This window comes from Osmia lignaria, unplaced genomic scaffold (assembly GCF_051020975.1).
Source record: "Osmia lignaria lignaria isolate PbOS001 unplaced genomic scaffold, iyOsmLign1 scaffold0016, whole genome shotgun sequence".
Taxonomy (NCBI): domain Eukaryota; kingdom Metazoa; phylum Arthropoda; class Insecta; order Hymenoptera; family Megachilidae; genus Osmia; species Osmia lignaria.
The window spans coordinates 11,023,715-11,051,462 of NW_027478168.1; positions in this window are offsets into that span (position 1 = coordinate 11,023,715).

The window sequence follows — 27,748 nt, forward strand, 5'->3', positions numbered from 1 at the left end:
TTCTGTATCTCTATTATGTTGGTGCGGCTTCGGAACTTTTAAATATCTTGATATATCTCGAGAACTACGCATCTGATCAAAAAATATCATAGAACATAAAACGTAGGAAACTTAATTCTCTACAAAAAAGGTCTCTCAACATTTTGCCATAGCTCGCTTCGTTTCCGAGATATATGCAGATTTATCTCAAGGGAGGGGGCCTGACGGACATATTTCGAGATATTTCTTCTTCTTGTTGTTCTTCTTCTGCACAGCTAAGCTGGAAGTGGCATTTGCGGCTCGCACTAGTGCAGAGTTATCTCAACGAAAGGGGCCACGGTGTTTCTGTATCTCTATTATGTTGGTGCGGCTTCGGAACTTCTAAATATCTCGATATATCTCGAAAACTACGCTTCTGATCAAAAAATATCATAGAACATAAATTGTAGGAAACATAATTCTCTACAAAAAAGGTCTCTTAACATTTTGCCATAGCTCGCTGCGTTTCCGAGATATTTGCAGATATATCTCAAGGGAAGGGGCCTGACGGACATATTTCGAGATATTTCTTCTTCTTGTTGTTCTTCTTCTGCACAGCTAAGCTGGAAGTGGCATTTGCGGCACGCAATAGTGCAGAGTTATCTCAAAGAAAGGGGCCACGGTGTTTCTGTATCTCTATTATGTTGGTGCGGCTTCGGAACTTTTAAATATCTAGATATATCTCGAGAACTACGCATCAGATCAAAAAATATCAATGAACATAAAAAGTAGGAAACTTAATTCTCTACAAAAAAGGTCTGTTAACATTTTGCCATAGCTCTCTTCGTTTCCGAGATATTTGCAGATTTTTCTCAAGGGAAGGGGCCTGACGGACATATTTCGAGATATTTCTTCTTGATGTTCTTCTTCTGCACAGCTAAGCTGGAAGTGGCATATGCAGCTCGCAATAGTGCAGAGTTATCTCAAAGAAAGGGGCCACGGTGTTTCTGTATCTCTATTATGTTGGTGCGGCTTCGGAACTTTTAAGTATCTTGATATATCTCGAGAACTACGCATCTGATCAAAAAATATCATAGAACATAAAAAGTAGGAAACTTAATTCTCTACAAAAAAGGTCTCTTAACATTTTGCCATAGCTCGCTTCGTTTCCGAGATATTTGCAGATTTATCTCAGGGGAAGGGGCCTGACGGACATATTTCGAGATATTTCTTCTTCTTGTTGTTCTTCTTCTGCACAGCTAAGCTGGAAGTGGCATTTGCGGCTCGCACTAGTGCAGAGTTATCTCAAAGAAAGGGGCCACGGTGTTTCTGTATCTCTATTATGTTGGTGCGGCTTTGGAACTTTTACATATCTCGATATATCTCGAAAACTACGCTTCTCACCAAAAAATATCATAGAACATAAATTGTACGAAACATAATTCTCTACAAAAAAGGTCTCTTAACATTTTGCCATAGCTCGCTTCGTTTCCGAGATATTTGCAGATATATCTCAAGGGAAGGGGCCTGACGGACATATTTCGAGATATTTCTTCTTCTTGTTGTTCTTCTTCTGCACAGCTAAGCTGGAAGTGGCATTTACAGCTCGCAATAGTGCAGAGTTATCTCAAAGAAAGGGGCCAGGGTGTTTCTGTATCTCTATTATGTTGGTGCGGCTTCGGAACTTTTAAGTATCTTGATATATCTCGAGAACTACGCATCTGATCAAAAAATATCATAGAACATAAAAAGTAGGAAACTTAATTCTCTACAAAAAAGGTCTCTTAACATTTTGCCATAGCTCGCTTCGTTCCCGAGATATTTGCAGATATATCTCAAGGGAATGGGCCTAACGGACATATTTCGAGATATTTCTTCTTCTTGTTGTTCTTCTTCTGCACAGCTAAACTGGAAGTGGCATTTGCAGCTCGCAATAGTGCAGAGTTATCTCAAAGAAAGGGGCCACGGTGTTTCTGTATCTCTATTATGTTGGTGCGGCTTCGGAACTTTTAAATATCTTGATATATCTCGAGAACTACGCATCTGATCAAAAAATATCATAGAACATAAAAAGTAGGAAACTTAATTCTCTACAAAAAAGGTCTCTTAACATTTTGCCATAGCTCGCTTCGTTTCCGAGATATTTGCAGATTTATCTCAGGGGAAGGGGCCTGACGGACATATTTCGAGATATTTCTTCTTCTTGTTGTTCTTCTTCTGCACAGCTAAGCTGGAAGTGGCATTTGCGGCTCGCACTAGTGCAGAGTTATCTCAAAGAAAGGGGCCACGGTGTTTCTGTATCTCTATTATGTTGGTGCGGCTTTGGAACTTTTAAATATCTCGATATATCTCGAAAACTACGCTTCTCACCAAAAAATATCATAGAACATAAATTGTACGAAACATAATTCTCTACAAAAAAGGTCTCTTAACATTTTGCCATAGCTCGCTTCGTTTCCGAGATATTTGCAGATATATCTCAAGGGAAGGGGCCTGACGGACATATTTCGAGATATTTCTTCTTCTTGTTGTTCTTCTTCTGCACAGCTAAGCTGGAAGTGGCATTTGCGGCACGCAATAGTGCAGAGTTATCTCAAAGAAAGGGGCCACGGTGTTTCTGTATCTCTATTATGTTGGTGCGGCTTCGGAACTTTTAAATATCTAGATATATCTCGAGAACTACGCATCAGATCAAAAAATATCAATGAACATAAAAAGTAGGAAACTTAATTCTCTACAAAAAAGGTCTGTTAACATTTTGCCATAGCTTTCTTCGTTTCCGACATATTTGCAGATTTATCTCAAGGGAAGGGGCCTGACGGACATATTTCGAGATATTTCTTCTTCTTGATGTTCTTCTTCTGCACAGCTAAGCTGGAAGTGGCATATGCAGCTCGCAATAGTGCAGAGTTATCTCAAAGAAAGGGGCCACGGTGTTTCTGTATCTCTATTATGTTGGTGCGGCTTCGGAACTTTTAAATATCTTGATATATCTCGAGAACTACGCATCAGATCAAAAAATATCAATGAACATAAAAAGTAGGAAACTTAATTCTCTACAAAAAAGGTCTCTTAACCTTTTTGCCATAGCTCTCTTCGTTTCCGAGATATTTGCAGATTTATCTCAAGGGAAGGGGCCTGACGGACATATTTCGAGATATTTCTTCTTCTTGATGTTCTTCTTCTGCACAGCTAAGCTGGAAGTGGCATTTGCAGCTCGCAATAGTGCAGAGTTATCTCAAAGAAAGGGGCCACGGTGTTTCTGTATCTCTATTATGTTGGTGCCGCTTCGGAACTTTTAAATATCTTGATATATCTCGAGAACTACGGATCTGATCAAAAAATATCATAGAACATAAAACGTAGGAAACTTAATTCTCTACAAAAAAGGTCTCTCAACATTTTGCCATAGCTTGCTTCGTTTCCGAGATATTTGCAGATTTATCTCAAGGGAAGGGGCCTGACGGACATATTTCGAGATATTTCTTCTTCTTGTTGTTCTTCTTCTGCACAGCTAAGCTGGAAGTGGCATTTGCGGCTCGCACTAGTGCAGAGTTATCTCAAAGAAAGGGGCCACGGTGTTTCTGTATCTCTATTATGTTGGTGCGGCTTTGGAACTTTTAAATATCTCGATATATCTCGAAAACTACGCTTCTCACCAAAAAATATCATAGAACATAAATTGTAGGAAACATAATTCTCTACAAAAAAGGTCTCTAAACAGTTTGCCATAGCTCGCTTCGTTTCCGAGATATTTGCAGATATATCTCAAGGGAAGGGGCCTGACGGACATATTTCGAGATATGTCTTCTTCTTGTTGTTCTTCTTCTGCACAGCTACGCTGGAAGTGGCATTTCCAGCTCGCAATAGTGCAGAGTTATTTCAAAGAAAGGGGCCACGGTGTTTCTGTATCTCTATTATGTTGGTGCGGCTTCGGAACTTTTAAATATCTTGATATATCTCGAGAACTACGCATCTGATCAAAAAATATCATAGAACATAAAAAGTAGGAAACTTAATTCTCTACAAAAAAGGTCTCTTAACATTTTGCCATAGCTCGCTTCGTTTCCGAGATATTTGCAGATTTATCTCAAGGGAAGGGGCCTGACGGACATATTTCGAGATATTTCTTCTTCTTGTTGTTCTTCTTCTGCACAGCTAAGCTGGAAGTGGCATTTGCGGCTCGCACTAGTGCAGAGTTATCTCAAAGAAAGGGGCCACGGTGTTTCTGTATCTCTATTATGTTGGTGCGGCTTCGGAACTTTTAAATATCTTGATATATCTCGAGAACTACGCATCTGATCAAAAAATATCATAGAACATAAAACGTAGGAAACTTAATTCTCTACAAAAAAGGTCTCTCAACATTTTGCCATAGCTCGCTTCGTTTCCGAGATATTTGCAGATTTATCTCAAGGGAAGGGGCCTGACGGACATATTTCGAGATATTTCTTCTTCTTGTTGTTCTTCTTCTGCACAGCTAAGCTGGAAGTGGCATTTGCGGCTCGCAATAGTGCAGAGTTATCTCAAAGAAAGGGGCCACGGTGTTTCTGTATCTCTATTATGTTGGTGCGGCTTCGGAACTTTTAAATATCTTGATATATCTCGAGAACTACGCATCTGATCAAAAAATATCATAGAACATAAAAAGTAGGAAACTTAATTCTCCACAAAAAAGGTCTCTTAACATTTTGCCATAGCTCGCTTCGTTTCCGAGATATTTGCAGATTTATCTCAAGGGAAGGGGCCTAACGGACATATTTCGAGATATTTCTTCTTCTTGTTGTTCTTCTTCTGCACAGCTAAACTGGAAGTGGCATTTCCAGCTCGCAATAGTGCAGAGTTATCTCAAAGAGAGGGGCCACGGTGTTTCTGTATCTCTATTATGTTGGTGCGGCTTCGGAACTTTTAAATATCTTGATATATCTCGAGAACTACGCATCTGATCAAAAAATATCATAGAACATAAAAAGTAGGAAACTTAATTCTCTACAAAAAAGGTCTCCTAACATTTTGCCATAGCTCGCTTGGTTTCCGAGATATTTGCAGATTTATCTCAAGGGAAGGGGCCTGACGGACATATTTCGAGATATTTCTTCTTCTTGTTGTTCTTCTTCTGCACAGCTAAGCTGGAAGTGGCATTTGCGGCTCGCACTAGTGCAGAGTTATCTCAAAGAAAGGGGCCACGGTGTTTCTGTATCCCTATTATGTTGGTGCGGCTTCGGAACTTTTAAATATCTCGATATATCTCGAAAACTACGCTTCTGATCAAAAAATATCATAGAACATAAATTGTAGGAAACATAATTCTCTACAAAAAACGTCTCTTAACATTTTGCCATAGCTCGCTTCGTTTCCGAGATATTTGCAGATTCAGCTCAAAGGAACTGGCCTGACGGACATATTTCGAGATATTTCTTCTTCTTGTTGTTCTTCCTCTGCACAGCTAAGCTGGAAGTGGCATTTGCAGCTCGCAATAGTGCAGAGTTATCTGTAAGAAAGAGGCCACGGTGTTTCTGTATCTCTATTATGTTGGTGCGGCTTCGGAACTTTTAAATATCTTGATATATCTCGAGAACTACGCATCTGATCAAAAAATATCATAGAACATAAAAAGTAGGAAACTTAATTCTCTACAAAAAAGGTCTCTTAACATTTTACCATAGCTCGCTTCGTTTCCGAGATATTTGCAGATTTATGTCAAGGGAAGGGGCCTGACGGACATATTTCGAGATATTTCTTCTTCTTGTTGTTCTTCTTCTGCACAGCTAAGCTGGAAGTGGCATTTGCGGCTCGCACTAGTGCAGAGTTATCTCAAAGAAAGGGGCCACGGTGTTTCTGTATCTCTATTATGTTGGCGCGGTTTCGGAACTTTTAAATATCTCGATATATCTCGAAAACTACGCTTCTGATCAAAAAATATCATAGAACATAAATTGTAGGAAACATAATTCTCTACAAAAAAGGTCTCTTAACATTTTGCCATAGCTCGCTTCGTTTCCGAGATATTTGCAGATTTATCTCAAGGGAAGGGGCCTGACGGACATATTTCGAGATATTTCTTCTTCTTGTTGTTCTTCTTCTGCACAGCTAAGCTGGAAGTGGCATTGGCGGCTCGCACTAGTGCAGAGTTATCTCAAAGAAAGGGGCCACGGTGTTTCTGTATCTCTATTATGTTGGTGAGGCTTTGGAACTTTTAAATATCTCGATATATCTCGAAAACTACGCTTCTGATCAAAAAATATCATAGAACATAAAAAGTAGGAAACTTAATTCTCTCCAAAAAAGGTCTCTTAACATTTTGCCATAGCTCGCTTCGTTTCCGAGATATTTGCAGATTTATCTCAAGGGAAGGGGCCTGACGGACATATTTCGAGATATTTCTTCTTCTTGTTGTTCTTCTTCTGCACAGCTAAACTGGAAGTGGCATTTCCAGCTCGCAATAGTGCAGAGTTATCTCAAAGAGAGGGGCCACGGTGTTTCTGTATCTCTATTATGTTGGTGCGGCTTCGGAACTTTGAAATATCTTGATATATCTCGAGAACTACGCATCTGATCAAAAAATATCATAGAACATAAAAAGTAGGAAACTTAATTCTCTACAAAAAAGGTCTCTTAACATTTTGCCATAGCTCGCTTCGTTTCCGAGATATTTGCAGATTTATCTCAAGGGAAGGGGCCTGACGGACATATTTCGAGATATTTCTTCTTCTTGTTGTTCTTCTTCTGCACAGCTAAGCTGGAAGTGGCATTTGCGGCTCGCACTAGTGCAGAGTTATCTCAAAGAAAGGGGCCACGATGTTTCTGTATCCCTATTATGTTGGTGCGGCTTCGGAACTTTTAAATATCTCGATATATCTCGAAAACTACGCTTCTGATCAAAAAATATCATAGAACATAAATTGTAGGAAACATAATTCTCTACAAAAAACGTCTCTTAACATTTTGCCATAGCTCGCTTCGTTTCCGAGATATTTGCAGATTCAGCTCAAAGGAACTGGCCTGACGGACATATTTCGAGATATTTCTTCTTCTTGTTGTTCTTCCTCTGCACAGCTAAGCTGGAAGTGGCATTTGCAGCTCGCAATAGTGCAGAGTTATCTGTGAGAAAGGGGCCACGGTGTATCTGTATCTCTATTATGTTGGTGCGGCTTCGGAACTTTTAAATATCTTGATATATCTCGAGAACTACGCATCTGATCAAAAAATATCATAGAACATAAAAAGTAGGAAACTTAATTCTCTACAAAAAAGGTCTCTCAACATTTTGCCATAGCTCGCTTCGTTTCCGAGATATTTGCAGATTTATCTCAAGGGAAGGGGCCTGACGGACATATTTCGAGATATTTCTTCTTCTTGTTGTTCTTCTTCTGCACAGCTAAGCTGGAAGTGGCATTTGCGGCTCGCACTAGTGCAGAGTTATCTCAAAGAAAGGGGCCACGGTGTTTCTGTATCCCTATTATGTTGGTGCGGCTTCGGAACTTTTAAATATCTCGATATATCTCGAAAACTACGCTTCTGATCAAAAAATATCATAGAACATAAATTGTAGGAAACATAATTCTCTACAAAAAACGTCTCTTAACATTTTGCCATAGCTCGCTTCGTTTCCGAGATATTTGCAGATTCAGCTCAAAGGAACTGGCCTGACGGACATATTTCGAGATATTTCTTCTTCTTGTTGTTCTTCCTCTGCACAGCTAAGCTGGAAGTGGCATTTGCGGCTCGCACTAGTGCAGAGTTATCTCAAAGAAAGGGGCCAGGGTGTTTCTGTATCTCTATTATGTTGGTGCGGCTTCGGAACTTTTAAATATCTCGATATATCTCGAAAACTACGCTTCTGATCAAAAAATATCATAGAACATAAATTGTAGGAAACATAATTCTCTACAAAAAAGGTCTCTTAACATTTTGCCATAGCTCGCTTCGTTTCCGAGATATTTGCTGATTTATCTCAAGGGAAGGGGCCTACCGGACATATTTCGAGATATTTCTTCTTCTTGTTGTTCTTCTTCTGCACAGCTAAACTGGAAGTGGCATTTCCAGCTCGCAATAGTGCAGACTTATCTCAAAGAGAGGGGCCACGGTGTTTCTGTATCTCTATTATGTTGGTGCGGCTTCGGAACTTTTAAATATCTTGATATATCTCGAGAGCTACGCGTCTGATCAAAAAATATCATAGAACATAAAAAGTAGGAAACATAATTCTCTACAAAAAAGGTCTCTTAACATTTTGCCATAGCTCGCTTCGTTTCCGAGATATTTGCAGATATATCTCAAGGGAAGTGGCCTGACGGACATATTTCGAGATATTTCTTCTTCTTGTTGTTCTTCTGCTGCACAGCTAAGCTGGAAGTGGCATTTGCGGCTCGCACTAGTGCAGAGTTATCTCAAAGAAAGGGGCCACGGTGTTTCTGTATCTCTATTATGTTGGTGCGGCTTCGGAACTTTTAAATATCTTGATATATCTCGAGAACTACGCATCTGATCAGAAAATATCATAGAAGATAAAAAGTAGGAAACTTAATTCTCTACAAAAAAGGTCTCTTAACATTTTGCCATAGATCGCTTCGTTTCCGAGATATTTGCAGATTCATCTCAAAGGAACTGGCCTGACGGACATATTTCGAGATATCTCTTCTTCTTGTTGTTCTTCCTCTGCACAGCTAAGCTGGAAGTGGCATTTGCAGCTCGCAATAGTGCAGAGTTATCTCAAAGAAAGGGGCCACGGTGTTTCTGTATCTCTATTATGTTGGTGCGGCTTCGGAACTTTTAAATATCTCGATATATCTCGAAAACTACGCTTCTGATCAAAAAATATCATAGAACATAAATTGTAGGAAACATAATTCTCTACAAAAAAGGTCTCTTAACATTTTGCCATAGCTCGCTTCGTTTCCGAGATATTTGCAGATTTATCTCAAGGGAAGGGGCCTAACGGACATATTTAGAGATATTTCTTCTTCTTGTTGTTCTTCTTCTGCACAGCTAAACTGGAAGTGGCATTTCCAGCTCGCAATAGTGCAGAGTTATCTCAAAGAGAGGGGCCACGGTGTTTCTGTATCTCTATTATGTTGGTGCGGCTTCGGAACTTTTAAATATCTTGATATATCTCGAGAACTACGCATCTGATCAAAAAATATCATAGAACATAAAAAGTAGGAAACTTAATTCTCTACAAAAAAGGTCTCTTAACATTTTACCATAGCTCGCTTCGTTTCCGAGATATTTGCAGATTTATCTCAAGGGAAGGGGCCTGACGGACATATTTCGAGATATTTCTTCGTCTTGTTGTTCTTCTTCTGCACAGCTAAGCTGGAAGTGGCATTTGCGGCTCGCACTAGTGCAGAGTTATCTCAAAGAAAGGGGCCACGGTGTTTCTGTATCTCTATTATGTTGGTGCGGCTTCGGAACTTTTAAATATCTCGATATATCTCGAAAACTACGCTTCTGATCAAAAAATATCATAGAACATAAATTGTAGGAAACATAATTCTCTACAAAAAAGGTCTCTTAACATTTTGCCATAGCTCGCTTCGTTTCCGAGATATTTGCAGATTTATCTCAAGGGAAGGGGCCTGACGGACATATTTCGAGATATTTCTTCTTCTTGTTGTTCTTCTTCTGCACAGCTAAACTGGAAGTGGCATTTCCAGCTCGCAATAGTGCAGAGTTATCTCAAAGAAAGGGGCCACGGTGTTTCTGTATCTCTATTATGTTGGTGCGGCTTTGGAACTTTTAAATATCTCGATATATCTCGAAAACTACGCTTCTGATCAAAAAATATCATAGAACATAAATTGTAGGAAACATAATTCTCTACAAAAAAGGTCTCTTAACATTTTGCCATAGCTCGCTTCGTTTCCGAGATATTTGCAGATTTATCTCAAGGGAAGGGCCCTACCGGACATATTTCGAGATATTTCTTCTTCTTGTTGTTCTTCTTCTGCACAGCTAAACTGGAAGTGGCATTTCCAGCTCGCAATAGTGCAGAGTTATCTCAAAGAGAGGGGCCACGGTGTTTCTGTATCTCTATTATGTTGGTGCGGCTTCGGAACTTTTAAATATCTTGATATATCTCGAGAGCTACGCGTCTGATCAAAAAATATCATAGAACATAAAAAGTAGGAAACATAATTCTCTACAAAAAAGGTCTCTTAACATTTTACCATAGCTCGCTTCGTTTCCGAGATATTTGCAGATTTATCTCAAGGGAAGGGGCCTGACGGACATATTTCGAGATATTTCTTCGTCTTGTTGTTCTTCTTCTGCACAGCTAAGCTGGAAGTGGCATTTGCGGCTCGCACTAGTGCAGAGTTATCTCAAAGAAAGGGGCCACGGTGTTTCTGTATCTCTATTATGTTGGTGCGGCTTCGGAACTTTTAAATATCTCGATATATCTCGAAAACTACGCTTCTGATCAAAAAATATCATAGAACATAAATTGTAGGAAACATAATTCTCTACAAAAAAGGTCTCTTAACATTTTGCCATAGCTCGCTTCGTTTCCGAGATATTTGCAGATTTATCTCAAGGGAAGGGGCCTGACGGACATATTTCGAGATATTTCTTCTTCTTGTTGTTCTTCTTCTGCACAGCTAAACTGGAAGTGGCATTTCCAGCTCGCAATAGTGCAGAGTTATCTCAAAGAAAGGGGCCACGGTGTTTCTGTATCTCTATTATGTTGGTGCGGCTTTGGAACTTTTAAATATCTCGATATATCTCGAAAACTACGCTTCTGATCAAAAAATATCATAGAACATAAATTGTAGGAAACATAATTCTCTACAAAAAAGGTCTCTTAACATTTTGCCATAGCTCGCTTCGTTTCCGAGATATTTGCAGATTTATCTCAAGGGAAGGGGCCTACCGGACATATTTCGAGATATTTCTTCTTCTTGTTGTTCTTCTTCTGCACAGCTAAACTGGAAGTGGCATTTCCAGCTCGCAATAGTGCAGAGTTATCTCAAAGAGAGGGGCCACGGTGTTTCTGTATCTCTATTATGTTGGTGCGGCTTCGGAACTTTTAAATATCTTGATATATCTCGAGAGCTACGCGTCTGATCATAAAATATCATAGAACATAAAAAGTAGGAAACATAATTCTCTACAAAAAAGGTCTCTTAACATTTTGCCATAGCTCGCTTCGTTTCCGAGATATTTGCAGATTTATCTCAAGGGAAGTGGCCTGACGGACATATTTCGAGATATTTCTTCTTCTTGTTGTTCTTCTGCTGCACAGCTAAGCTGGAAGTGGCATTTGCGGCTCGCACTAGTGCAGAGTTATCTCAAAGAAAGGGGCCACGGTGTTTCTGTATCTCTATTATGTTGGTGCGGCTTCGGAACTTTTAAATATCTTGATATATCTCGAGAACTACGCATCTGATCAGAAAATATCATAGAAGATAAAAAGTAGGAAACTTAATTCTCTACAAAAAAGGTCTCTTAACATTTTGCCATAGCTCGCTTCGTTTCCGAGATATTTGCAGATTCAGCTCAAAGGAACTGGCCTGACGGACATATTTCGAGATATTTCTTCTTCTTGTTGTTCTTCTTCTGCACAGCTAAGCTGGAAGTGGCATTTGCGGCTCGCACTAGTGCAGAGTTATCTCAAAGAAAGGGGCCACGGTGTTTCTGTATCTCTATTATGTTGGTGCGGCTTTGGAACTTTTAAATATCTCGATATATCTCGAAAACTACGCTTCTGATCAAAAAATATCATAGAACATCAATTGTAGGAAACATAATTCTCTACAAAAAAGGTCTCTTAACATTTTGCCATAGCTCGCTTCGTTTCCGAGATATTTGCAGATATATCTCAAGGGAAGGGGCCTGACGGACATATTTCGAGATATTTCTTCTTCTTGTTGTTCTTCTCCTGCACAGCTAAGCTGGAAGTGGCATTTACAGCTCGCAATACTGCAGAGTTATCTCAAAGAAAGGGGCCACGGTGTTTCTGTATCTCTATTATGTTGGTGCGGCTTCGGAACTTTTAAATATCTTGATATATCTCGAGAACTACGCATCTGATCAAAAAATATCATAGAACATAAAAAGTAGGAAACTTAATTCTCTACAAAAAAGGTCTCTTAACATTTTACCATAGCTCGCTTCGTTTCCGAGATATTTGCAGATTTATGTCAAGGGAAGGGGCCTGACGGACATATTTCGAGATATTTCTTCTTCTTGTTGTTCTTCTTCTGCACAGCTAAGCTGGAAGTGGCATTTGCGGCTCGCACTAGTGCAGAGTTATCTCAAAGAAAGGGGCCACGGTGTTTCTGTATCTCTATTATGTTGGTGCGGTTTCGGAACTTTTAAATATCTCGATATATCTCGAAAACTACGCTTCTGATCAAAAAATATCATAGAACATAAATTGTAGGCAACATAATTCTCTACAAAAAAGGTTTCTTAACATTTTACCATAGCTCGCTTCGTTTCCGAGATATTTGCAGATTTATCTCAAGGGAAGGGGCCTGACGGACATATTTCGAGATATTTCTTCTTCTTGTTGTTCTTCTTCTGCACAGCTAAGCTGGAAGTGGCATTTGCGGCTCGCACTAGTGCAGAGTTATCTCAAAGAAAGGGGCCACGGTGTTTCTGTATCTCTATTATGTTGGTGCGGCTTCGGAACTTTTAAATATCTCGATATATCTCGAAAACTACGCTTCTGATCAAAAAATATCATAGAACATAAATTGTAGGAAACATAATTCTCTACAAAAAAGGTCTCTTAACATTTTGCCATAGCTCGCTTCGTTTCCGAGATATTTGCAGATTTATCTCAAGGGAAGGGGCCTGACGGACATATTTCGAGATATTTCTTCTTCTTGTTGTTCTTCTTCTGCACAGCTAAACTGGAAGTGGCATTTCCAGCTCGCAATAGTGCAGAGTTATCTCAAAGAGAGGGGCCACGGTGTTTCTGTATCTCTATTATGTTGGTGCGGCTTCGGAACTTTTAAATATCTTGATATATCTCGAGAACCACGCATCTGATCAAAAAATATCATAGAAGATAAAAAGTAGGAAACTTAATTCTCTACAAAAAAGGTCTCTTAACATTTTGCCATAGCTCGCTTCGTTTCCGAGATATTTGCAGATTCAGCTCAAAGGAACTGGCCTGACGGACATATTTCGAGATATCTCTTCTTCTTGTTGTTCTTCCTCTGCACAGCTAAGCTGGAAGTGGCATTTGCAGCTCGCAATAGTGCAGAGTTATCTCAAAGAAAGGGGCCACGGTGTTTCTGTATCTCTATTATGTTGGTGCGGCTTCGGAACTTTTAAATATCTCGATATATCTCGAAAACTACGCTTCTGATCAAAAAATATCATAGAACATAAATTGTAGGAAACATAATTCTCTACAAAAAAGGTCTCTTAACATTTTGCCATAGCTCGCTTCGTTTCCGAGATATTTGCAGATTTATCTCAAGGGAAGGGGCCTAACGGACATATTTAGAGATATTTCTTCTTCTTGTTGTTCTTCTTCTGCACAGCTAAACTGGAAGTGGCATTTCCAGCTCGCAATAGTGCAGAGTTATCTCAAAGAGAGGGGCCACGGTGTTTCTGTATCTCTATTATGTTGGTGCGGCTTCGGAACTTTTAAATATCTTGATATATCTCGAGAACTACGCATCTGATCAAAAAATATCATAGAACATAAAAAGTAGGAAACTTCATTCTCTACAAAAAAGGTTTCTTAACATTTTACCATAGCTCGCTTCGTTTCCGAGATATTTGCAGATTTATCTCAAGGGAAGGGGCCTGACGGACATATTTCGAGATATTTCTTCTTCTTGTTGTTCTTCTTCTGCACAGCTAAGCTGGAAGTGGCATTTGCGGCTCGCACTAGTGCAGAGTTATCTCAAAGAAAGGGGCCACGGTGTTTCTGTATCTCTATTATGTTGGTGCGGCTTCGGAACTTTTAAATATCTCGATATATCTCGAAAACTACGCTTCTGATCAAAAAATATCATAGAACATAAATTGTAGGAAACATAATTCTCTACAAAAAAGGTCTCTTAACATTTTGCCATAGCTCGCTTCGTTTCCGAGATATTTGCAGATTTATCTCAAGGGAAGGGGCCTGACGGACATATTTCGAGATATTTCTTCTTCTTGTTGTTCTTCTTCTGCACAGCTAAACTGGAAGTGGCATTTCCAGCTCGCAATAGTGCAGAGTTATCTCAAAGAGAGGGGCCACGGTGTTTCTGTATCTCTATTATGTTGGTGCGGCTTCGGAACTTTTAAATATCTTGATATATCTCGAGAACTACGCATCTGATCAAAAAATATCATAGAAGATAAAAAGTAGGAAACTTAATTCTCTACAAAAAAGGTCTCTTAACATTTTGCCATAGCTCGCTTCGTTTCCGAGATATTTGCAGATTCAGCTCAAAGGAACTGGCCTGACGGACATATTTCGAGATATCTCTTCTTCTTGTTGTTCTTCCTCTGCACAGCTAAGCTGGAAGTGGCATTTGCAGCTCGCAATAGTGCAGAGTTATCTCAAAGAAAGGGGCCACGGTGTTTCTGTATCTCTATTATGTTGGTGCGGCTTCGGAACTTTTAAATATCTCGATATATCTCGAAAACTACGCGTCTGATCAAAAAATATCATAGAACATAAATTGTAGGAAACATAATTCTCTACAAAAAAGGTCTCTTAACATTTTGCCATAGCTCGCTTCGTTTCCGAGATATTTGCAGATTTATCTCAAGGGAAGGGGCCTAACGGACATATTTCGAGATATTTCTTCTTCTTGTTGTTCTTCTTCTGCACCGCTAAACTGGAAGTGGCATTTCCAGCTCGCAATAGTGCAGAGTTATCTCAAAGAGAGGGGCCACGGTGTTTCTGTATCTCTATTATGTTGGTGCGGCTTCGGAACTTTTAAATATCTTGATATATCTCGAGAACTACGCATCTGATCAAAAAATATCATAGAACATAAAAAGTAGGAAACTTAATTCTCTACAAAAAAGGTCTCTCCACATTTTGCCATAGCTCGCTTCGTTTCCGAGATATTTGCAGATTTATCTCAAGGGAAGGGGCCTGACGGACATATTTCGAGATATTTCTTCTTCTTGTTGTTCTTCTTCTGCACAGCTAAGCTGGAAGTGGCATTTGCGGCTCGCACTAGTGCAGAGTTATCTCAAAGAAAGGGGCCACGGTGTTTCTGTATCTCTATTATGTTGGTGCGGCTTTGGAACTTTTAAATATCTCGATATATCTCGAAAACTACGCTTCTGATCAAAAAATATCATAGAACAAAAATTGTAGGAAACATAATTCTCTACAAAAAAGGTCTCTCAACATTTTGCCATAGCTCGCTTCGTTTCCGAGATATTTGCAGATTTATCTCAAGGGAAGGGGCCTACCGGACATATTTCGAGATATTTCTTCTTCTTGTTGTTCTTCTTCTGCACAGCTAAACTGGAAGTGGCATTTCCAGCTCGCAATAGTGCAGAGTTATCTCAAAGAGAGGGGCCACGGTGTTTCTGTATCTCTATTATGTTGGTGCGGCTTCGGAACTTTTAAATATCTTGATATATCTCGAGAGCTACGCGTCTGATCATAAAATATCATAGAACATAAAAAGTAGGAAACATAATTCTCTACAAAAAAGGTCTCTTAACATTTTGCCATAGCTCGCTTCGTTTCCGAGATATTTGCAGATTTATCTCAAGGGAAGTGGCCTGACGGACATATTTCGAGATATTTCTTCTTCTTGTTGTTCTTCTGCTGCACAGCTAAGCTGGAAGTGGCATTTGCGGCTCGCACTAGTGCAGAGTTATCTCAAAGAAAGGGGCCACGGTGTTTCTGTATCTCTATTATGTTGGTGCGGCTTCGGAACTTTTAAATATCTTGATATATCTCGAGAACTACGCATCTGATCAGAAAATATCATAGAAGATAAAAAGTAGGAAACTTAATTCTCTACAAAAAAGGTCTCTTAACATTTTGCCATAGCTCGCTTCGTTTCCGAGATATTTGCAGATTCAGCTCAAAGGAACTGGCCTGACGGACATATTTCGAGATATTTCTTCTTCTTGTTGTTCTTCTTCTGCACAGCTAAGCTGGAAGTGGCATTTGCGGCTCGCACTAGTGCAGAGTTATCTCAAAGAAAGGGGCCACGGTGTTTCTGTATCTCTATTATGTTGGTGCGGCTTTGGAACTTTTAAATATCTCGATATATCTCGAAAACTACGCTTCTGATCAAAAAATATCATAGAACATCAATTGTAGGAAACATAATTCTCTACAAAAAAGGTCTCTTAACATTTTGCCATAGCTCGCTTCGTTTCCGAGATATTTGCAGATATATCTCAAGGGAAGGGGCCTGACGGACATATTTCGAGATATTTCTTCTTCTTGTTGTTCTTCTCCTGCACAGCTAAGCTGGAAGTGGCATTTACAGCTCGCAATACTGCAGAGTTATCTCAAAGAAAGGGGCCACGGTGTTTCTGTATCTCTATTATGTTGGTGCGGCTTCGGAACTTTTAAATATCTTGATATATCTCGAGAACTACGCATCTGATCAAAAAATATCATAGAACATAAAAAGTAGGAAACTTAATTCTCTACAAAAAAGGTCTCTTAACATTTTACCATAGCTCGCTTCGTTTCCGAGATATTTGCAGATTTATGTCAAGGGAAGGGGCCTGACGGACATATTTCGAGATATTTCTTCTTCTTGTTGTTCTTCTTCTGCACAGCTAAGCTGGAAGTGGCATTTGCGGCTCGCACTAGTGCAGAGTTATCTCAAAGAAAGGGGCCACGGTGTTTCTGTATCTCTATTATGTTGGTGCGGTTTCGGAACTTTTAAATATCTCGATATATCTCGAAAACTACGCTTCTGATCAAAAAATATCATAGAACATAAATTGTAGGCAACATAATTCTCTACAAAAAAGGTTTCTTAACATTTTACCATAGCTCGCTTCGTTTCCGAGATATTTGCAGATTTATCTCAAGGGAAGGGGCCTGACGGACATATTTCGAGATATTTCTTCTTCTTGTTGTTCTTCTTCTGCACAGCTAAGCTGGAAGTGGCATTTGCGGCTCGCACTAGTGCAGAGTTATCTCAAAGAAAGGGGCCACGGTGTTTCTGTATCTCTATTATGTTGGTGCGGCTTCGGAACTTTTAAATATCTCGATATATCTCGAAAACTACGCTTCTGATCAAAAAATATCATAGAACATAAATTGTAGGAAACATAATTCTCTACAAAAAAGGTCTCTTAACATTTTGCCATAGCTCGCTTCGTTTCCGAGATATTTGCAGATTTATCTCAAGGGAAGGGGCCTGACGGACATATTTCGAGATATTTCTTCTTCTTGTTGTTCTTCTTCTGCACAGCTAAACTGGAAGTGGCATTTCCAGCTCGCAATAGTGCAGAGTTATCTCAAAGAGAGGGGCCACGGTGTTTCTGTATCTCTATTATGTTGGTGCGGCTTCGGAACTTTTAAATATCTTGATATATCTCGAGAACCACGCATCTGATCAAAAAATATCATAGAAGATAAAAAGTAGGAAACTTAATTCTCTACAAAAAAGGTCTCTTAACATTTTGCCATAGCTCGCTTCGTTTCCGAGATATTTGCAGATTCAGCTCAAAGGAACTGGCCTGACGGACATATTTCGAGATATCTCTTCTTCTTGTTGTTCTTCCTCTGCACAGCTAAGCTGGAAGTGGCATTTGCAGCTCGCAATAGTGCAGAGTTATCTCAAAGAAAGGGGCCACGGTGTTTCTGTATCTCTATTATGTTGGTGCGGCTTCGGAACTTTTAAATATCTCGATATATCTCGAAAACTACGCTTCTGATCAAAAAATATCATAGAACATAAATTGTAGGAAACATAATTCTCTACAAAAAAGGTCTCTTAACATTTTGCCATAGCTCGCTTCGTTTCCGAGATATTTGCAGATTTATCTCAAGGGAAGGGGCCTAACGGACATATTTAGAGATATTTCTTCTTCTTGTTGTTCTTCTTCTGCACAGCTAAACTGGAAGTGGCATTTCCAGCTCGCAATAGTGCAGAGTTATCTCAAAGAGAGGGGCCACGGTGTTTCTGTATCTCTATTATGTTGGTGCGGCTTCGGAACTTTTAAATATCTTGATATATCTCGAGAACTACGCATCTGATCAAAAAATATCATAGAACATAAAAAGTAGGAAACTTCATTCTCTACAAAAAAGGTTTCTTAACATTTTACCATAGCTCGCTTCGTTTCCGAGATATTTGCAGATTTATCTCAAGGGAAGGGGCCTGACGGACATATTTCGAGATATTTCTTCTTCTTGTTGTTCTTCTTCTGCACAGCTAAGCTGGAAGTGGCATTTGCGGCTCGCACTAGTGCAGAGTTATCTCAAAGAAAGGGGCCACGGTGTTTCTGTATCTCTATTATGTTGGTGCGGCTTCGGAACTTTTAAATATCTCGATATATCTCGAAAACTACGCTTCTGATCAAAAAATATCATAGAACATAAATTGTAGGAAACATAATTCTCTACAAAAAAGGTCTCTTAACATTTTGCCATAGCTCGCTTCGTTTCCGAGATATTTGCAGATTTATCTCAAGGGAAGGGGCCTGACGGACATATTTCGAGATATTTCTTCTTCTTGTTGTTCTTCTTCTGCACAGCTAAACTGGAAGTGGCATTTCCAGCTCGCAATAGTGCAGAGTTATCTCAAAGAGAGGGGCCACGGTGTTTCTGTATCTCTATTATGTTGGTGCGGCTTCGGAACTTTTAAATATCTTGATATATCTCGAGAACTACGCATCTGATCAAAAAATATCATAGAAGATAAAAAGTAGGAAACTTAATTCTCTACAAAAAAGGTCTCTTAACATTTTGCCATAGCTCGCTTCGTTTCCGAGATATTTGCAGATTCAGCTCAAAGGAACTGGCCTGACGGACATATTTCGAGATATCTCTTCTTCTTGTTGTTCTTCCTCTGCACAGCTAAGCTGGAAGTGGCATTTGCAGCTCGCAATAGTGCAGAGTTATCTCAAAGAAAGGGGCCACGGTGTTTCTGTATCTCTATTATGTTGGTGCGGCTTCGGAACTTTTAAATATCTCGATATATCTCGAAAACTACGCGTCTGATCAAAAAATATCATAGAACATAAATTGTAGGAAACATAATTCTCTACAAAAAAGGTCTCTTAACATTTTGCGATAGCTCGCTTCGTTTCCGAGATATTTGCAGATTTATCTCAAGGGAAGGGGCCTAACGGACATATTTCGAGATATTTCTTCTTCTTGTTGTTCTTCTTCTGCACCGCTAAACTGGAAGTGGCATTTCCAGCTCGCAATAGTGCAGAGTTATCTCAAAGAGAGGGGCCACGGTGTTTCTGTATCTCTATTATGTTGGTGCGGCTTCGGAACTTTTAAATATCTTGATATATCTCGAGAACTACGCATCTGATCAAAAAATATCATAGAACATAAAAAGTAGGAAACTTAATTCTCTACAAAAAAGGTCTCTCCACATTTTGCCATAGCTCGCTTCGTTTCCGAGATATTTGCAGATTTATCTCAAGGGAAGGGGCCTGACGGACATATTTCGAGATATTTCTTCTTCTTGTTGTTCTTCTTCTGCACAGCTAAGCTGGAAGTGGCATTTGCGGCTCGCACTAGTGCAGAGTTATCTCAAAGAAAGGGGCCACGGTGTTTCTGTATCTCTATTATGTTGGTGCGGCTTTGGAACTTTTAAATATCTCGATATATCTCGAAAACTACGCTTCTGATCAAAAAATATCATAGAACAAAAATTGTAGGAAACATAATTCTCTACAAAAAAGGTCTCTCAACATTTTGCCATAGCTCGCTTCGTTTCCGAGATATTTGCAGATTTATCTCAAGGGAAGGGGCCTACCGGACATATTTCGAGATATTTCTTCTTCTTGTTGTTCTTCTTCTGCACAGCTAAACTGGAAGTGGCATTTCCAGCGCGCAATAGTGCAGAGTTATCTCAAAGAGAGGGGCCACGGTGTTTCTGTATCTCTATTATGTTGGTGCGGCTTCGGAACTTTTAAATATCTTGATATATCTCGAGAGCTACGCGTCTGATCAAAAAATATCATAGAACATAAAAAGTAGGATACATAATTCTCTACAAAAAAGGTCTCTTAACATTTTGCCATAGCTCGCTTCGTTTCCGAGATATTTGCAGATTTATCTCAAGGGAAGTGGCCTGACGGACATATTTCGAGATATTTCTTCTTCTTGTTGTTCTTCTGCTGCACAGCTAAGCTGGAAGTGGCATTTGCGGCTCGCACTAGTGCAGAGTTATCTCAAAGAAAGGGGCCACGGTGTTTCTGTATCTCTATTATGTTGGTGCGGCTTCGGAACTTTTAAGTATCTTGATATATCTCGAGAACTACGCATCTGATCAGAAAATATCATAGAAGATAAAAAGTAGGAAACTTAATTCTCTACAAAAAAGGTCTCTTAACATTTTGCCATAGCTCGCTTCGTTTCCGAGATATTTGCAGATTTATCTCAAGGGAGGGGGCCTAACGGACATATTTAGAGATATTTCTTCTTCTTGTTGTTCTTCTTCTGCACAGCTAAACTGGAAGTGGCATTTCCAGCTCGCAATAGTGCAGAGTTATCTCAAAGAGAGGGGCCACGGTGTTTCTGTATCTCTATTATGTTGGTGCGGCTTCGGAACTTTTAAATATCTTGATATATCTCGAGAACTACGCATCTGATCAAAAAATACCATAGAACATAAAAAGTAGGAAACTTCATTCTCTACAAAAAAGGTTTCTTAACATTTTACCATAGCTCGCTTCGTTTCCGAGATATTTGCAGATTTATCTCAAGGGAAGGGGCCTGACGGACATATTTCGAGATATTTCTTCTTCTTGTTGTTCTTCTTCTGCACAGCTAAGCTGGAAGTGGCATTTGCGGCTCGCACTAGTGCAGAGTTATCTCAAAGAAAGGGGCAACGGTGTTTCTGTATCTCTATTATGTTGGTGCGGCTTCGGAACTTTTAAATATCTCGATATATCTCGAAAACTACGCTTCTGATCAAAAAATATCATAGAACATAAATTGTAGGAAACATAATTCTCTACAAAAAAGGTCTCTTAACATTTTGCCATAGCTGGCTTCGTTTCCGAGATATTTGCAGATTTATCTCAAGGGAAGGGGCCTGACGGACATATTTCGAGATATTTCTTCTTCTTGTTGTTCTTCTTCTGCACAGCTAAACTGGAAGTGGCATTTCCAGCTCGCAATAGTGCAGAGTTATCTCAAAGAGAGGGGCCACGGTGTTTCTGTATCTCTATTATGTTGGTGCGGCTTTGGAACTTTTAAATATCTCGATATATCTCGAAAACTACGCTTCTGATCAAAAAATATCATAGAACATAAATTGTAGGAAACATAATTCTCTACAAAAAAGGTCTCTTAACATTTTGCCATAGCTCGCTTCGTTTCCGAGATATTTGCAGATATATCTCAAGGGAAGGGGCCTGACGGACATATTTCGAGATATGTCTTCTTCTTGTTGTTCTTCTTCTGCACAGCTAAGCTGGAAGTGGCATTTACAGCTCGCAATAGTGCAGAGTTATCTCAAAGAAAGGGGCCACGGTGTTTCTGTATCTCTATTATGTTGGTGCGGCTTCGGAACTTTTAAATATCTTGATATATCTCGAGAACTACGCATCTGATCAAAAAATATCATAGAACATAAAAAGTAGGAAACTTAATTCTCTCCAAAAAAGGTCTCTTAACATTTTGCCATAGCTCGCTTCGTTTCCGAGATATTTGCAGATTTATCTCAAGGGAAGTGGCCTGACGGACATATTTCGAGATACTTCTTCTTCTTGTTGTTCTTCTGCTGCACAGCTAAGCTGGAAGTGGCATTTGCGGCTCGCACTAGTGCAGAGTTATCTCAAAGAAAGGGGCCACGGTGTTTCTGTATCTCTATTATGTTGGTGCGGCTTCGGAACTTTTAAATATCTTGATATATCTCGAGAGCTACGCGTCTGATCAAAAAATATCATAGAACATAAAAAGTAGGAAACTCAATTCTCTACAAAAAAGGTCTCTTAACATTTTGCCATAGCTCGCTTCGTTTCCGAGATATTTGCAGATTTATCTCAAGGGAAGGGGCCTGACGGACATATTTCGAGATATTTCTTCTTCTTGTTGTTCTTCTTCTGCACAGCTAAACTGGAAGTGGCATTTCCAGCTCGCAATAGTGCAGAGTTATCTCAAAGAGAGGGGCCACGGTGTTTCTGTATCTCTATTATGTTGGTGCGGCTTCGGAACTTTTAAATATCTTGATATATCTCGAGAACTACGCATCTGATCAAAAAATATCATAGAACATAAAAAGTAGGAAACTTAATTCTCTACAAAAAAGGTCTCTCGACATTTTGCCATAGCTCGCTTCGTTTCCGAGATATTTGCAGATTTATCTCAAGGGAAGGGGCCTGACGGACATATTTCGAGATATTTCTTCTTCTTGTTGTTCTTCTTCTGCACAGCTAAGCTGGAAGTGGCATTTGCGGCTCGCACTAGTGCAGAGTTATCTCAAAGAAAGGGGCCACGGTGTTTCTGTATCTCTATTATGTTGGTGCGGCTTTGGAACTTTTAAATATCTCGATATATCTCGAAAACTACGCTTCTGATCAAAAAATATCATAGAACATAAATTGTAGGAAACATAATTCTCTACAAAAAAGGTCTCTTAACATTTTGCCATAGCTCGCTTCGTTTCCGAGATATTTGCAGATATATCTCAAGGGAAGGGGCCTGACGGACATATTTCGAGATATGTCTTCTTCTTGTTGTTCTTCTTCTGCACAGCTAAGCTGGAAGTGGCATTTACAGCTCGCAATAGTGCAGAGTTATCTCAAAGAAAGGGGCCACGGTGTTTCTGTATCTCTATTATGTTGGTGCGGCTTCGGAACTTTTAAATATCTTGATATATCTCGAGAACTACGCATCTGATCAAAAAATATCATAGAACATAAAAAGTAGGAAACTTAATTCTCTACAAAAAAGGTCTGTTAACATTTTGCCATAGCTCGCTTCGTTTCCGAGATACTTGCCGATTTATCTCAAAGGAACTGGCCTGACGGACATATTTCGAGATATTTCTTCTTCTTGTTGTTCTTCCTCTGCACAGCGAAGCTGGAAGTGGCATTTGCAGCTCGCAATAGTGCAGAGTTATCTCAAAGAAAGGGGCCACGGTGTTTCTGTATCTCTATTATGTTGGTGCGGCTTCGTAACTTTTAAATATCTCGATATATCTCGAAAACTACGCTTCTGATCAAAAAATATCATAGAACATAAATTGTAGGAAACACAATTCTCTACAAAAAAGGTCTCTTAACATTTTGCCATAGCTCGCTTCGTTTCCGAGATATTTGCAGATTTATCTCAAGGGAAGGGGCCTAACGGACATATTTCGAGATATTTCTTCTTCTTGTTGTTCTTCTTCTGCACAGCTAAACTGGAAGTGGCATTTCCAGCTCGCAATAGTGCAGAGTTATCTCAAAGAGAGGGGCCACGGTGTTTCTGTATCTCTATTATGTTGGTGCGGCTTCGGAACTTTTAAATATCTTGATATATCTCGAGAGCTACGCGTCTGATCAAAAAATATCATAGAACATAAAAAGTAGGAAACTCAATTCTCTACAAAAAAGGTCTCTTAACATTTTGCAATAGCTCGCTTCGTTTCCGAGATATTTGCAGATTTATCTCAAGGGAAGGGGCCTGACGGACATATTTCGAGATATTTCTTCTTCTTGTTGTTCTTCTTCTGCACAGCTAAACTGGAAGTGGCATTTGCGGCTCGCACTAGTGCAGAGTTATCTCAAAGAAAGGGGCCACGGTGTTTCTGTATCTCTATTATGTTGGTGCGGCTTCGGAACTTTTAAATATCTTGATATATCTCGAGAACTACGCATCTGATCCAAAAATATCATACAACATAAATAGTAGGAAACTTAATTCTCTACAAAAAAGGTCTCTCAACATTTTGCCATAGCTCGCTTCGTTTCCGAGATATTTGCAGATTTATCTCAAGGGAAGGGGCCTAACGGACATATTTCCAGATATTTCTTCTTCTTGTTGTTCTTCTTCTGCACAGCTAAGCTGGAAGTGGCATTTGCGGCTCGCACTAGTGCAGAGTTATCTCAAAGAAAGGGGCCACGGTGTTTCTGTATCTCTATTATGTTGGTGCGGCTTCGGAACTTTTAAATATCTTGATATATCTCGAGAACTACGCATCTGATCAAAAAATATCATAGAACTAAAAAAGTAGTAAACATAATTCCATACAAAAAAGGTCTCTTAACATTTTGCCATAGCTCGCTTTTTTCCGAGATATTTGCAGATTTATCTCAAGGGAAGTGGCCTGACGGACATATTTCGAGATATTTCTTCTTCTTGTTGTTCTTCTTCTGCACAGCTAAGCTGGAAGTGGCATTTGCGGCTCGCACTAGTGCAGAGTTATCTCAAAGAATGGGGCCACGGTGTTTCTGTATCTCCATTATGTTGGTGCGGCTTCGGAACTTTTAAATATCTTGATATATCTCGAGAACTACGCATCTGATCCAAAAATATCATAGAACATAAATAGTAGGAAACTTAATTCTCTACAAAAAAGGTCTCTCAACATTTTGCCATAGCTCGCTTCGTTTCCGAGATATTTGCAGATTTATCTCAAGGGAAGAGGCCTAACGGACATATTTCGTGATATTTCTTCTTCTTGTTGTTCTTCTTCTGCACAGCTAAGCTGGAAGTGGCGTTTGCAGCTCGCAATTGTGCAGAGTTATCTCAAAGAGAGGGGCCACGGTGTTTCTGTATCTCTATTATGTTGGTGCGGCTTCGGAACTTTTAAATATCTTGATATATCTCGAGAACTACGAATCTGATCAGAAAATATCATAGAAGATAAAAAGTAGGAAACTTAATTCTCTACAAAAAAGGTCTCTTAACATTTTGCCATAGCTCGCTTCGTTTCCGAGATATTTGCAGATTTATCTGAAGGGAAGGGTCCTGATGGACATATTTCGAGATATTTCTTCTTCTTGTTGTTCTTCTTCTGCACAGCTAAACTGGAAGTGGCATTTCCAGCTCGCAATCCTGCAGAGTTATCTCAAAGAAAGGGGCCACGGTGTTTCTGTATCTCTATTATGTTGGTGCGGCTTCGGAACTTTTAAATATCTTGATATATCTCGAGAACTACGCATCTGATCAAAAAACATCATAAAACATAAAAAGTAGGAAACCTAATTTTCTACAAAAAAGGTCTCTTAACATTTTGCCGTAGCTCGCTTCGTTTCCGAGATATTTGCAGATTTATCTCAAGGGAAGGGGTCTGACGGACATATTTCGAGATATTTCTTCTTCTTGTTGTTCTTCTTCTGCACAGCTAAGCTGGAAGTGGCATTTGCAGCTCGCAATAGTGCAGAGTTATCTCAAAGAAAGGGGCCACGGTGTTTCTGTATCTCTATTATGGTGGTGCGGCTTCGGAACTTTTAAATATCTTGATATATCTCGAGAACTACGCATCTGATCGAAAAATATCATAGAACATAAAAAGTAGGAAACTTAATTCTCTACAAAACAGGTCTCTTAACATTTTGCCATAGCTCGCTTCGTTTCCGAGATATTTGCAGATTTATCTCAAGGGAAGGGGCCTGACGGACATATTTCGAGATATTTCTTCTTCTTGTTGTTCTTCTTCTGCACAGCTAAGCTGGAAGTGGCATTTGCAGCTCGCAGTAGTGCAGAGTTATCTCAAAGAAAGGGGCCACGGTGTTTCTGTATCTCTATTATGTTGGTGCGGCTTCGGAACTTTTAAATATCTTGATATATCTCGAGAACTACGCATCTGATCAGAAAATATCATAGAAGATAAAAAGTAGGAAACTTAATTCTCTACAAAAAAGGTCTCTTAACATTTTGCCATAGCTCGCTTCGTTTCCGAGATATTTGCAGATTCAGCTCAAAGGAACTGGCCTGACGGACATATTTCGAGATATTTCTTCTTCTTGTTGTTCTTCCTCTGCACAGCGAAGCTGGAAGTGGCATTTGCAGCTCGCAATAGTGCAGAGTTATCTCAAAGAAAGGGGCCACGGTGTTTCTGTATCTCTATTATGTTGGTGCGGCTTCGGAACTTTTAAATATCTCGATATATCTCGAAAACTACGCTTCTGATCAAAAAATATCATAGAACATAAATTGTAGGAAACATAATTCTCTACAAAAAAGGTCTCTTAACATTTTGCCATAGCTCGCTTCGTTTCCGAGATATTTGCAGATTTATCTCAAGGGAAGGGGCCTGACGGACATATTTCGAGATATTTCTTCTTCTTGTTGTTCTTCTTCTGCACAGCTAAGCTGGAAGTGGCATTTGCAGCTCGCAGTAGTGCAGAGTTATCTCAAAGAAAGGGGCCACGGTGTTTCTGTATCTCTATTATGTTGGTGCGGCTTCGGAACTTTTAAATATCTTGATATATCTCGAGAACTACGCATCTGATCAGAAAATATCATAGAAGATAAAAAGTAGGAAACTTAATTCTCTACAAAAAAGGTCTCTTAACATTTTGCCATAGCTCGCTTCGTTTCCGAGATATTTGCAGATATATCTCAAGGGAAGGGGCCTGACGGACATATTTCGAGATATGTCTTCTTCTTGTTGTTCTTCTTCTGCACAGCTAAGCTGGAAGTGGCATTTACAGCTAGCAATAGTGCAGAGTTATCTCAAAGAAAGGGGCCACGGTGTTTCTGTATCTCTATTATGTTGGTGCGGCTTCGGAACTTTTAAATATCTTGATATATCTCGAGAACTACGCATCTGATCAAAAAATATCATAGAACATAAAAAGTAGGAAACTTAATTCTCTACAAAAAAGGTCTGTTAACATTTTGCCATAGCTCGCTTCGTTTCCGAGATATTTGCAGATTTATCTCAAGGGAAGGGGCCTAACGGACATATTTCGAGATATTTCTTCTTCTTGTTGTTCTTCTTCTGCACAGCTAAGCTGGAAGTGGCATTTGCGGCTCGCACTAGTGCAGAGTTATCTCAAAGAATGGGGCCACGGTGTTTCTGCATCTCTATTATGTTGGTGCGGCTTCGGAACTTTTAAATATCTTGATATATCTCGAGAACTACGCATCTGATCCAAAAATATCATAGAACATAAATAGTAGGAAACTTAATTCTCTACAAAAAAGGTCTCTCAACATTTTGCCATAGCTCGCTTCGTTTCCGAGATATTTGCAGATTTATCTCAAGGGAAGGGGCCTAACGGACATATTTCCAGATATTTCTTCTTCTTGTTGTTCTTCTTCTGCACAGCTAAGCTGGAAGTGGCATTTGCAGCTCGCAATAGTGCAGAGTTATCTCAAAGAAAGGGGCCACGGTGTTTCTGTATCTCTATTACGTTGGTGCGGCTTCGGAACTTTTAAATATCTTGATATATCTCGAGATCTACGCATCTGATCAAAAAATATCATAGAACATAAAAAGTAGGAAACTTAATTCTCTACAAAAAAGGTCTCTCAACATTTTGTCATAGCTCGCTTCGTTTCCGAGATACTTGCCGATTTATCTCAAAGGAACTGGCCTGACGGACATATTTCGAGATATTTCTTCTTCTTGTTGTTCTTCCTCTGCACAGCGAAGCTGGAAGTGGCATTTGCAGCTCGCAATAGTGCAGAGTTATCTCAAAGAAAGGGGCCACGGTGTTTCTGTATCTCTATTATGTTGGTGCGGCTTCGTAACTTTTAAATATCTCGATATATCTC